This window comes from Protopterus annectens, chromosome 10.part0, assembly GCF_019279795.1.
Source record: "Protopterus annectens isolate FY-2018-M chromosome 10.part0, PAN1.0, whole genome shotgun sequence".
Taxonomy (NCBI): domain Eukaryota; kingdom Metazoa; phylum Chordata; order Ceratodontiformes; family Protopteridae; genus Protopterus; species Protopterus annectens.
In genome coordinates this window covers 1,132,472,562-1,132,486,360 of record NC_056744.1, presented here as the reverse complement: position 1 = coordinate 1,132,486,360, position 13,799 = coordinate 1,132,472,562, and the positions used below count along the sequence as shown (strand labels likewise).

Below are 13,799 nucleotides of genomic sequence, written 5' to 3'. Positions count from 1 at the left end.
AAACGTTTGGTGTGCTATAGCTCATATGATGAAAAAACAAAAGATATTACATGTTTATAAGTATGTTTTCCAGTTTAAAAAACACAGCAAGACCACAAATATAGACCACGCTGTAAAATAATCCGATATGAAACTAGGTGTGCCTGCAAGACCCAGGTTCACTTCCTGGAATTTCTAACAACAAATACTCTTAATAGCCGACAGTTATATACTTTCATCATTGCTTTAATTCACACCGGTAATTGCACGTGTTAAACTTATCAGAGTTTAACCGCCCACTCAAAAATAAGAAAGCTGTAATATCTGGTCAGATTACACGTATTGTCTTGTGCAGTTACCGTATTTCTTTAATCTACTGTAATATGCAATCATGAAAATAGTACCTCCGTGTATGCAAACAAAATCCGTGCAATAGCTCAAAGTGGAACGAATCAATGTTATATGCTGCATGCATGCATGCATGATGCAGAACACCAAGCTGCTTATGCCACCTCACTATGCAGCAGCCCCATGCACAATGACTGCCCTCAGCGCGTGCAGCCCTACAACTGCCTGCGCGCCGCGGCGGGATTGTGGGATTCAGTAGAGACTCTCAGCCAGGGGATAGAAACATGGCGGCTACCAAGCTCGTTGCAAAGAAATTGCGGAAGTGAGGTAAGTGCAATTCAGCAGGTTAGAAAAAAACATTTCTGTATATTTCACAGTTTCTCTACTGTTGTCGTCTTTCTGATTACATACATGCAGTCTCATGAGTTTTCTGTAGTCGGTCGTGAATTGTTAGTTCTTGTGTTGAAATTGTGTCAGATGCAGCGGTAGGGCGCTAAGAATCGCCTTCTCCAGTTCAGCAGCCTTGTTTCTTTTTTTTCTCCTGCCATACCGCGATCAGGCCATTTGGCCACGGGGAAGAAGGCGGGCAGGGTTTATAAGCAGTATTTGGGATAAAACTGTGTTTTATTGGTCTGGAGCCGCAGCTGTTTACATTGGGAAGTTTTAGGTTAACGGTTTAAAAATTTTTAGTAGTCCCACAAAACGTTTTTTTCGAACTGGAATACGAGCAGGCATAATGCTGTTTCTGTTCAGTATGCTGCATACATAAGCAGACGCAGGGTGCGACCAAGCTAATGCGGGATTGTGTGGTTGTTTATTTAAAACGAATGTATTTCAGTGCGTTGCTTAATAGTATTATTTATGCACGTGCACAGTAGTTATAAACGTTTTGCTTTTGCAAGCGGGGTCGCTTGGTAAACGCTTTAGGACAAGAGGTGCTGTTTCTTTTTCAGTCCTTGCTGTCAGCTCTTCAAGATTTTTCTTTCTGTGTTTGGAAATGGCCCTGCTGAATCAGTTCTCTTATACTGGCATGAGGCGTGCACTCTACTTAACACGCTTCATCATGTGTAGATGAGAATAGTGTTTTTAAAGTTTATACAGGTTTAAGCGTTTAATTGCTATCCGTGCACAGGCGAAAAAATGTTATGTTCACCATTAATTTATAACATACAAGTAAACTTGCTACTACTTCGTGTACAGATTCATTTTTATTGGTTCCTTAGGGCTGTGTTAATGCTGTCTGCAGGAGAGCACATGTTCTTGAAGTTCAGTTGCATTGTGCCACCACATGTACTGGAACAGGAAGTATTTTGGTTTTGTTTAAGGTATTTTATACGTCTTAGACTCATGAGGTTCATTTCCAAGTGTGGTTTTATGCTGAGCAGCACGTACTAGTCTATTGTATTACTGTAACGTTTTCATTTATTGCCTCCTGTAGAATCATTTTCAAGTTTGCAGGGATTCTCTTCCCTTTTACCTCTTTAGTTTTTCTAACAACACGGTTGAAACTTTGCAACAGAAGACACCTGAACTGTGGTTTTCTAGGTCATTGCGTTGGAACCATGTACTGATAAGCACTTTTTTCGTTATTGTGGATACAGTACCACTTTTCAGAACGTCTCGTTTTTCCAAGGTACATAGATCTGCCATGGAAGTCTGGAGTGTTGTATGGTCTTTAGGTTAGGTTAAGCGCAGTTGTGTTTCTGGCATAACACCTAACATGGGTTTGATTTCCAAAGTATTTACTTTTATTGTGAGACTGAGGATCTGCTTAACATTTCAGTGCTTCGGGAGAGGAGTTAAAATGACTTCATGAATGTAGAGAATCATTTTTGTGGAGAAAAATGTTTCTGCGAAGTGCTCAGCATGTCATAGCTGGGTTTTTTTCACCGTGGAATTAACTTTTTTGTGCTCTGTATTTTTATGAGGTTGTTCAGTCTCATAAAATAGACTTCAGAAGTAGTGGTACTGCCATGTGCTTTCAGTCTGTGAATCCGTTATGGCAACGTATGCAGTTCTGTGTGGTGGTAAATGTATATTGTCCTTAATCCTGAAAGATTTGCATGCTTTCATCCAGGTGGCTGATAATTTCGATGCTTCCCTTCAAAGGATCTGCTTTACTGGCAAGAACTAGTGGACATTTGGATGCACTGAATGGGGATGCTTCGAAGAAAATGCAGAGCTTGGTACAGGATTAGTTATCAGTTTGTGTGTAACCCAAATAGATGTCTGAGTTTATTTTTTCCAATACAAGGAGAATCAGTAACTGAACATAAATGCCATTGAGCAACATGTGTATGGCAGTTAGTGAGTCAGAGGCTTGCTTCATTATTTGACGATTGGATCAACCCACTGTCAAGGTAATCGTAGTACGCCTGTTTTCAGCCGTAGAGAGTAGTATAGAAGTATATGCAAGACATTCCGCAGAGAACCGTACACTAGTTTGTAGCATGTAGTACAGGAGCACCATTGCTTTAGAAAATCTCAGGTTAAGAGTATAATGAAAATTGATAACAAACTAGTCCTATAATAGTGTGATATGTATATATAAAAAGGGAGAGGGAGGAATGCATTTTTTTCCGTTTTCATTTAGGGAATTCAAATTTAGAATGCATATATGTGCAGAGGTCCTGGAAGGCTGGTATCGGAGCATGATCAGGAGGTAATTGAGAATAATTCTTACGTACTGGGGAATATGTTCTTGGGATGAAGTTTACTTAACAGTAACCCATCAAAATGTGACTCTGGATTGTAGGGGCTGTTTCTGCTTTACATTGGAATTGGTACCCCTGTTTGAGGTGGATTTGAATTCTCATAAATTCCATCAGTCAATTTTTCATTCAGAAATCATTGTTACGTATGTACAGTAGGTTATACCTTTTAACATTTGCAGCAGCTTTATTCTGAAAAGTCATACCAAGTGTGATTAATAGGGCCTTTGGAATGAAAAATTGACCAATGGAATTTGAAACTCCATAAAATAAGTAATATGCGTCTGTGGAACTGTACGCTAATTAAGTGTGATACTATTAATCTTTATCTTAAATGGGGCATCTAAGTAGCATCTCTTGTTGAACGTCTTTAAGAGTTCTTTTAATAATGTGACATTGGATGCTTTCATCTTTTAAAAGACGGGATTGCTAAGAGCAAATAAATGTACTAGATATGAACAGTGGATTTGGATGTCTAAAGTGGTAGATTTGAGAGTGTAGCACAACTGGAAGATATTGTTTACCGATTGTAAGATAACAAGCAGTAAAAGTGTTTAGTTCCGCTTGTTTGTTTGATATGCAGGCCAGGTATATTTTTATCAAACAGACAAGTTGTGGACAATAATTAATAGAGGGGAAGATGGCGAGAGTTACATGGGATTTATTGATCCTTCTGATAGAGCAAGGTGGTTTAGAATTATCTGATTTGAAGGGATATTTTAGAGCTGCATAGTTGAGGCTTTTTATATAATTTGTATAAAACACAAGCAGAAGGTTATATTTCCAAGTGGAAAGGAATGATGTTGGAGTGGGGGTCAAAGTGTGTGTTATTTTGGATGTGGATCCTTAAAGGGAATAATCATATAGAATATTCTATAAAATATGTATTACATGATAGTGCAACTGTAGAGAATATTGTAGGATATTATACTCCTAACGTAGTGGAAAATTATTTAAGAACTAATCCAACATGAGAAAGGAGATCTTGCAAATAGGGGTAAAGAATTGAGTACAACTATAGGTTGTGTAATAAGATTTATAAATTCTAGGAAATCCAGAAATGATGAAGTCATTGCTTGTTAGTTACATTAGACCCAAACTTGAGTATGGAGTTAAGAGTATGGAAACCTTATCAGAAAACGAGCTTTAGTAAACTGGAAAGATTACAGTGGAAATATGCTAAGGGCATCCATGGATGTGACCATTTAAGGTATTACGAAAGACTAAAATTTTGTCTGAACTTGCACAGTCCCTCATATATATAGGAGGCCTTTAGAGACAACATTGTCTTGGAATGTATGAGGTTATCAAAAAGTAGTAGCGAAGCATTAGAGAACCTGTGTGGAAGATTCTATAGGAATGAGAAGTGTACTAATTGGCTCTCTGAGAGCAGCTGATGCATGGAGTAGTCTACCAAATTAAATTAATGCAAGCACTAGTTTAGATATTGGTATATTACAAGGTTAGAAGGGCATTCATGCCCATCTTTGAAACATTTGCATTGTTATAAAAAATAGCCGAGAGGGAAGCTGGAATTACTGGAGAAAACTGACAAAGGAACCAAGGTACTGGGAGCAAATAAGTAGAAAAGAAAAGGTAAGAGTGGGATGAGTCTATGTCTGAGTATAGGCAAAGAAAAAGTGATAGGAGAATCTTAAGTGAGAGACACGTTCTAGTAAAGTTTTTAGTTGAATCTAGAACATAAGGTGTTAAAAAGGGGTAGTAAGTGGGATACATAAAATATTGCATGATATACAAGAATAGATTTTAGATATTTTGGGAACGGAAACTGGAAAAACAAAGTCCAAAAGGTATTTAGTATTTTTGCTTGGAAGTGTTTGGATAGGTATGTTTACACCCCCAACAAACTTCAAAGAATTATTTCTCAAGTAGACAGCAAATGATGGTGATGTGATGTGGAAGAAAGAGATAACTGGGAGCATATGTTCTGAGATTGTAATGAGTTGGCAGATTTAAAAAAAAATCCTAATAAACTACTGTCGGAAATATTGGGTGTGCAAATAGTTAAGGAAGTATTGCTTTGAGCAGAGATACAATATCCGAATTGTCTAGAAATAGTAAGACCTTGGCAAGTTTAATTCTTTTGGCCACCAAAAACAATTACTAGAAAATGGAAATCAAAATGTAAACCAGCTGTATTTGAAGTATTGAATATTGTAAAGGAAATAAAAGAACTGGAAGAGAGATTTTTAGAAAAGGAAGGAGCAAATTGCATAGAAATAAATGGAAATAGTGGGAGTAAATCATGCAGAATAATGTTCAGGAGGAGGAGTGAGGTTTTAAGTGAAGGCAGGAATTGAGCAAGTTATGTAATGTTGGACTGACGATAGTTATAAAGAAAAACATATGTGACAGGGGAATCCTATGGGCTAGGCTTGCAAAGGCTCCAGGGCCATTAGCCTAGTACATGCCTATGAACCTATATATAGGTTTTGTTTTCTATTAACATAAGTTTGTCTGTCTTAGTTGGTATTCTAGACCTTTACCACTTAAGATTTTTCCTCGAGTAAGAGTAGAGTTGAGGAATAGCTATTAAAGGGCTGTTGGAGCTGTTTATGGAAGAGGGCACAGTGCCTTTTAAGGTAGTAGTAGTCACTTTACTAAAGCTGATAGACATGGATTTTTTTTTTAGGGGAGAAAACATTTGAAGACTGATGGTTGGAGGCACTTGGGACACATACTGAAGAGGTTTTGTTCTTCCTGTTTAGTTTGAGTAAGAGATCACTATTTCTCTTGGATTGTTTCTGAGGTAAACATTGCATGCAAAACTGTGTTGATCTGCTTAGCCTGTTTACAAAGGCATTCCTGATTTGAAATAAGATCTCATGGTGTTTTTCCTTGTAGTTGACAGTACTGTGTGAAACTTGCATATTTTGCCTAACTTTGCCAGTATGGATTTATTTGCTTTAATCACGAAGAGGTGTTTGCATTTCATTTTTTTTCTTCTGTTAAATAAAAAAGTTTGACTGTCATAGCCGACTGGTTAGTTTCTCATAGCCACTCATTTTAAGCGTTTGCATTTCAGAATCACTTGGTTCATCTCTGCATCTCTTATGTCTGTTTTGTTGTTGGTGACAGTGAAATTATCCAATTAATTTTCAGTTCGTCTCTCTTAGTTTTGCTTCTCTGACTAATACAAACAACTATGTACATGTACTGTTTGTCTCCTTTCTTTGCTTATAATTCACAATTAGGTGATATTTATGTCAATGCCGCAGTGGTCTTTGTGATCTGTGCAGGCATCCTCTGCATTTACTCCTGAATATCCTCTGTATTGATTACTGAATTTTTCCTTAAGTAGTTTTATAAAAATGTTCAGTCATGTAATGTCAAATTTTGTGCTCATCCTTTTATATTTTTTTTTGTCATTAAAGGCTCTTAACCCATAAGCAACAGGTTTATTCTGTTGCAGAAATCACTGCACCAGTACCGTTTTGTCTAATTTTCTGTTATAACATGACTGGCTTGCGCAAATTAAAGTTAGTGCAGCGTAGATGCTTCCAAAGTTTTTTTTATTGTTTTGTACTTCAGTACTGTTCCCATCGAGATCCAGTAATTATCCCAACAGCATAAATGACCTATTCAGAATAAACTTTGAAAGATACCACCACATAATGACTGGAAATCTTGTAGGTGCTAGTTCATCCTGACAGAAGTGTCAGCACAGTGATACAACTACTGCCACCTGTCTTCAAGCCCTCTGCAAAAGTGTATACCATATAGAAAAAGCATGCGTCTGGAGAGTTTCTCCCCGGGCCTCTATTGAAAATGGGCTTTGTTCCAAGTTGGACTTTCCCAGTTAACAAATGTTTACATAAGTAAATACAATTTATCTCAGCTTAGCAAATCTGCTTTGTTTCATTCTTTTTCAATAACTCATTTCTTTGGTTACACCCACTACCAAGATAACATTCATTGCGTTATTCATTAGTGCCATGAAAAACGTCTTCAAACCCATCCCGTCCATCATTTGTGTATCAACTCTGTGAAATGAGCTAGTGTTTGTTGGAGTACCAAATGGAAATCCCAGTATGTATTCCCATTGGAATATTGGTATTCATTACATTATTTTGCTGAAATTCTCTGATATCTTTTGTAAGAGAAAAATAGTTTGCAGCTGATAAAGTGGTTTAAGCTATTATATGAAGTTGGTACTTTTCAAATTTTACATGTGTACAGATCTACAAAAAAGTTTATTTGCAGCCATGTGTTCAGTTTGTGTCTGGCTCCTTTTCCTTGTATTCCCCATTTAGTGGAGTGTGCTTTGTTTTCTAAATTGACATTTAACAGGGCAGAACACTAATCCAGCATGGCAAATTGCAGGCTATGCTCTGGTTATTGTGAACGTTACGAAAGTGTACAGTTGATTACAACACAAACAGAAATGCAATAAAAATGGAAGATAACGTGTGGTACAGCAGTTAGTATATTTTGCATAAAATCAGCAAATATGTTTTTATTTATTGCATTTATTAACGGTAATAATCCACTGAAAATGCTATCCCAGTGTATTTATCAAAAAGTTCTGGTATAAGCAGCAGTGAAGCAAGGTGATAGTTCACCTATAGAAAGAGAGTGTGTGTGTGTGTGTGTGTGTGTGTGTGTGTGTGTGTGTGTGTGTGTGTGTGTGTGTGTGTGTGAACATGTAGTGGAGTCCACTGTTACTGGTGGAAAGTAAATGTGAAAGTTGTTAGTAGGGGTTGAAATATTTACAGGGATGTTTATTCTGTTTGCAAAGGTCTGTGTAAAGGGTGACTAGTAGAATAAAGTAGGAGATTTGACTGGTTATGTGGTATGGGTTATCCTAGTTGCATTTAAATTTCTCTTGCAGGAATTATTTTGAGTTGGCATTGGAAGTTAGTGTTCTAACATTTCAGTGATATTCAGTTAGGGATTGCTGTAGTTTGGGGGTTAGGATTGAGAAGATGTGGTCTGCTGTAAAGTTTACAGGTGGGAGTTTGGAGTGTGGGTCCTGTTTTAGTATGGATTCTGAGATTGTAGTGTGGGGTGGTCAAGGTAAGTGGTGACAACGGAGTCTTGGTGTAGCAATTTGAAAAGTATGGAGTATAAGAGAAGGCTGGATCTGCCTTGTACTGGTAGCCATTCTGTTTTTGGTAGGGTAACAGATTTGATTCATATGTGGAGAGTTGGTACTGCAGCACCAGAAATGAGCAAGAGAGACTTTTTGCTGATTCGAAGTATCTTTTTGGCTTTTTCTTGACTGTTTTTGCTAACAGCACTTTTTAAAAGCCATTTTTACTGTGGTTCTTTTGTTTCTGCTGCATTTTACTGTTAAATCACTTTACTGCGTGTGCACTTTGGTTTCAACTTTAAAAGTTAATAATTTAAACTGCATTTACAGTTAGACTTTACTGTTAAATTAATTTTTCTGTTTAATTTCATAACCCCCCCACAACAAAAATTCATACCCCCCCCCCAAAATACTATCTGTTTTGCTCGTTTCCTGCCTTTTCCTGTACTAGAATAATCCGGATCCCAGATTTGCTGGTTTCAGGACTTTATTCTGTGTTTGAGTTGCGGTGGTGGTGCTGCGGCAGCGTCGCATCACAGTTAGATGTTGCCCGTTCGATTCTCAGAGCGTCTTCTGTGTAGCGACATGCGTGAATGGGCGGTCCTTCGTTGAAGGTTGTGCGTTAGGCCTGGCAAGCCAGTACGTAAAACTCTACTGCCAATCATTAGCGGACCGGAGTTCCGCTGTGGTGACCCCTAACCGGGAAAAGCCGAAAGACGCAAACAAATTCTGTTTCGTCAAGACCTGCAAGAGGAGTGGTTTCCATCTCATAAACTGTACTTAATTGGCTGTTTTGGGCTGATTTCTATCCCTTTCAACTTTCTGACTTAAAAACCTGTGTTTGCGCAGTACTGCTTAGCTGCGCTTAAACTATTCCCGGCACTATAAAGTCTGCTCTTCAATTTTTTCCTCAGGATTAGCTAGTTTCTTATTTTTAGCACTTGAATCTGCTTCTTCGAGCTCAGCACTTTTTCAGTACTTGTTGTAAACACTAAGTAAGCTACAAATTACTATAGCACTCAACCTTCCTCATTTGCTTAGAGGAAAACCGTTTTTGTACTTACTTTCCTCACTTGTCTAGAGGAAAATAGTTTTTTTTAGTACCTATTTAAGCATGTCCAAGGGTCATTTCCTGGTGTTTTCTCCTGTCTACCTAATGAATCTGGGCATCTTGGGGCAATGTGGCAATTGCCTCATATACACAAACAACCCTCTCCTCCTACCACCCAACACAACAACCTGAGAGAGATGCACTTATATAGCCAAATTGGAGGCAAAACTCTCTCCAACCAAGACTGGACTCGACAGTCAAGAGGAGAAGGCAAACACTTGTGAAACACCACACTCTCTTCACATAGGCCCACTAAACCTACACCACCAAAATCACAAAAACTTTCACGGAAGCTCTCAATAATAATCTTCCCAAGCAGCAGATAATCTGCCCAAGCAGCAGAGACCTCCAAAGCAGAAATGTAAGTAATGTCCGCCCCCCCCCCTACACAACCCAAATGATACATAGCCCACAAACTGTGTGCCACTCAACCACAGCCCATAAGGCAAAACAGTGTACCCTACACACTAGTCATAGGTGACTCTCTAGTCTGGCACACTGATGTCCCACTCACCAGGCTAAAGAAGAAGAAGGTTACTGTCAGCTGCCTGTCGGGTGCTAGGATCTGCCACATAACCCACGCACTCTGGTCACTCCACAAAAGTTACAAATATGACTCTGTCATTGTCCATGTTGGTGTGAACGACCTAAGACGTACCTTCCTGGAATACATGAAAAGAGCCCTGGAAGAGCTCTCTGATCTTGTAGCTCAGGCAGGTATGACTCTAGCCCTCAGTAGCTTCCTGCCATCGCCCAGAATACCACAGTACAAGGGCAAAATGATTGACTTCAGCAGTTGGCTAGGCTTCTGGTGTTACTCGAAGGGGATCCAGTATCTGTCTACCTGGGACAACATGGTCGACAGACCACGATGCTTTGTCAGAGATGGCCTGCACCGGTCACCCCTTGGATTCCAGATACTGGCTAAGGCTCTTGCAAAAACTGAGGGTAATGCTACTCAATGCTAGAAGTCTCAACCTCAAAATGCACTCACTCGAGGTTCCTTAAAATGGAGACCATTGATGTCTGTGCAGTGACTGAGACCTGGTTCAAGGCTGCAGAGAGCACCCCATGCATCACCAGGCTATAATTCATACCACACCTTTTGGCCATTTAACCTGGACCAAAACACTAAAGGCGGAGTTGTGTCCATATACATTAAGGATATCCACACCTCCAGACTAGTTGCTTAGCATAATGCATCTGAGATTATCCAAGTGCAGCTAACTCTGGGCAAAACTGCAGTCCAAATTGTAGCTTGCTACAGATCCCCCACCATGCCCCAGGATTCTCTTTTCTTGATGTAATGGAAAATGTTAGGGTTGAACCAAACACCCTAATAATGGACGATTTCAGCTACCCCACCATTAACTAGGAAAACTACTCCATGTACCAACTCTTTTTTGCTCCACGCTTTCTGGAATTCATAAATTCCAATGCCCTGGATCAATTTATCCGCACCTCACCAGGGGTGACAATATGCTAGACCTAGTCATTGCCAAAATGAGCAACCAGTGTTCCACTCCTGAGGTCAACTCCTCGTTGGTCAGGTCTGACCATAAGCTAATCACCCTAGATCCCACCCCCATTAAAGAAATCACTGTAAAAAATTTTCTCCAAAGCCAACTTCATGCTTCTTAAGACGGAAGTGGCAAACTTCATGACACCCATACAGATGGACAATACAGTTACGACTGCTGAATCCTACACAGATGCTCTCTGTAAGCACTTAACAAGTGAATGGGTTGTGCTATCCCTAACGGAACCAAGACACTATCCTCCAAAAAAAGAAAGACAATTTGGTGGTTCCCTGCCATAAACGAACTCTCTACAACAGAAGAAAGAAACTGTTGCAAAAGAGTGTAAAATCCCATGAGTGGAAGAGCTCCCTGGTCCACCTCAGTAAGAAGCTGAAATCCCTTATAAAATCCTCCAAAGCTAGTTACGAAAACAGTCGCCACTGATTCTAAGGACAGCCACAAAACATTCTATAGCTATGTCAATAATCTCAGTGGCAATACCCAGATCTGAGTTACAGCACAATGGTACGAAATTTACAGACCCAACTGATATTGCCAACATCCTGGCAGTTGAACCTAACTTTACCCCCCTCTCATCCCCTAAAGGGCCCATATCTATATCGGAACAATGCAGAGTCCCTGTAATCACAACTACGCAGGTAAAAACTGCACTGTCTAAAGCCAAGAACACAGCATCCATGGACCAGACAACATCCCAGGCTGTGTTTTACACGAACTTCAGAACAAACTGGCTCCCCACCGAAGTACCATGTTCAGTCCTAACCTCACTTCAGGCTTTGTGCCCACTGAATTTTGCACAGCAACAGTTATCCCACTCCACAAAGGGGGAGCCACCACGGACCCCTTGAACTATCGCTCTATTGGCCTGATGAGCCTGGTCTGCAAGGTCATGGAATGTATCTTCATGGAACTTAACAAAGACATTGGAAATCTCCAAACTCTGGACCCCACCCAGTTTGGAGTTGGAAAAGGCAGATCATGACTCCTAAACCTGATAGATTTCTTTGAAGCAGTCGCCAATGCTGTAGACGAGGGTATCTTGACCTTGCCAAGGCTTTCAACACCATCCCTCATTCTGGAATTATAGATAAATTCTCTAAACTAGGTATAAACCCCTACGTCACAAGATGGGTTGCCAACTGGCTCACTGATGGAACCCACAGTGTAAAAGTTGCAGACTCCAAGTCCGACTTCAAACCAGTGACAAGTGGAGTACCACAGGGTTCAGTCCTGGGTCCTCTCCTGTTTGGTTATCTACTTCTCTGAAGTACAGGCTAACACAGAAGGTCTCTGGCTAATGAAGTTCGCAGATGACTGCAAACTAGGAGCTATAATAGTCCCCAAATGATGTGGACATCCTACAGACGTGCCTCACTAAGACACATGCCTGGTGTCAGAGCCATGGCCTCAAGCTCAGTGCCAAAAAATGCATAAGTCACCCCCTTTGGTAAAAACTCTGTACCCATGAACTACCACATAGGTGGCAGTCTACTTAACACCAGAAGTATGAGACCTTTGGACCCAGGTGGACAGTAATCTCTGGAAAAAAAAACACAAAATATAAACTGAGATAAAACAGCACACACGGAACTGGAGAGCAGCTGATGCAGGTAAAAAAGTTAAATTATGTCACCAAGTAGACTTCAAGCACAAAGATTTATTCCACACAAAAATCCAGGTTATAGTAGTGTGGTAGAGTAGTCTCTCCTTTGGTAATCACATAGCCACAGTGGTCAGGAAATCCTTCTACGTGGCACACCTCATCACAAAAGGGTTCTCATCCAGGAAAAGTGGTAATTGTTCCCCTCTACTCGTCACTCATTAGACCCATTGTAGAGTACAACGTCCCTTTTGGAATGTACCTCACAAGACATCTACAACAGCTGGAAAGGCTTAGTACAGATGCCCTACACTGACCTTCTCAAAAGAAAACTCCAGCTTTACTCTGTCGCATATTGCCTACTCCGAGGTGGTCTCTGCCTAACATGCAAAGCTTTGTCAAACCCAGAGCTGTTGGACACGCTCCACCTAAAGAAATCCCAATCCCTCTGAGCTACACACTATAGGGGCGTTAACCTTGCCACCACAATAAACAGGACATGCTGGAGGGTTAGATTCCTGCCCCAGAGACTTCCCATACTCTGGAACAAGCTACCCATCTATATTAAACAAAGCTCCTCATTAGCACTCTTCAAGAAGAATCTTGATGAGTGGATGGGAAATGAGAAATTCACCCCATGGATCACTTCTGTGGCTCTGCTCGACAGGGGCACAAGAAAATAATTTTCTTGGGTGGCGAAAGCCAGGGAACCTTGTTGGCTAGGCGTAGGCCCTTGAGCCGATACCCTAATGCCTACCTATGAACCTAAGCACCGAATTGTTGTTGTTGCTATGATGATTTTTTGTTAGATCAAAGTACTTGCCTACTTAATACATTCAACACACTCCATCCTTGGTGGTTAGCCTCCATACTTTTTTTTCCTAATCCTATTCCCCCATTCAAGTTCACCCTCTTTAAAACATCCTTCTGTTACCACAAAAATCTCTTCCACACCTCCCATAAATCTGAATGCATAGTCGTTCTGTCAGCTTTAACTAAAAACTAACCATGTGTCATCCACTCACAAACTTTGCCATCCCATATTTGAATAACATGGGATGCATGTCGAAACTACTTGTTTGCATAGAAGAGAATGACCAACATATTTCGCTGCCTGTGTATATAGAAGAGAACGAGCAACATATTTCACTGCCTGTGTATATTTACTGTGCATATTATTTGGCTGTAATCATTGTATATAAATAAATTTAGCAGGACTATAATCTCAAGTATTTCTTAAGCAGTGCAAAGATTAGTTTTATTGCTTTTGATTACTGAGACAATCTGACGGAGCTTATGCCCCATTTTTAAGTGAGTCCCAGGCAGAAGACTTCAGTACAGTGTAGTACAATTGAATCATTGACAGTGACATTTAACATTGATACTATAAACTCAATCATGGGAAGTGGCCGTTTTATATAGTATACAAATAAACACGGAGAGCAAAAAATCAGTA

At 40.0% G+C, this 13,799-nt stretch overlaps 1 protein-coding gene across 3 annotated transcripts in view; it reads left to right on the top strand.

The window, feature by feature from the left end:
- The first annotated feature begins 290 nt into the window (after nt 1-290).
- ZZZ3 (zinc finger ZZ-type containing 3) overlaps nt 291-13,799 on the top strand; it is a 1,369,419-nt gene continuing 1,355,910 nt past the window's right edge. For 2 of the 3 annotated variants that reach the window (XM_044085855.1, XM_044085854.1), the window contains exon 1: nt 291-654. The gene's annotated coding sequence lies outside the window, so the exon portion shown is untranslated. The remainder of the gene's footprint in view (nt 655-13,799) is intronic. The other variant, XM_044085853.1, reaches the window with a different exon arrangement.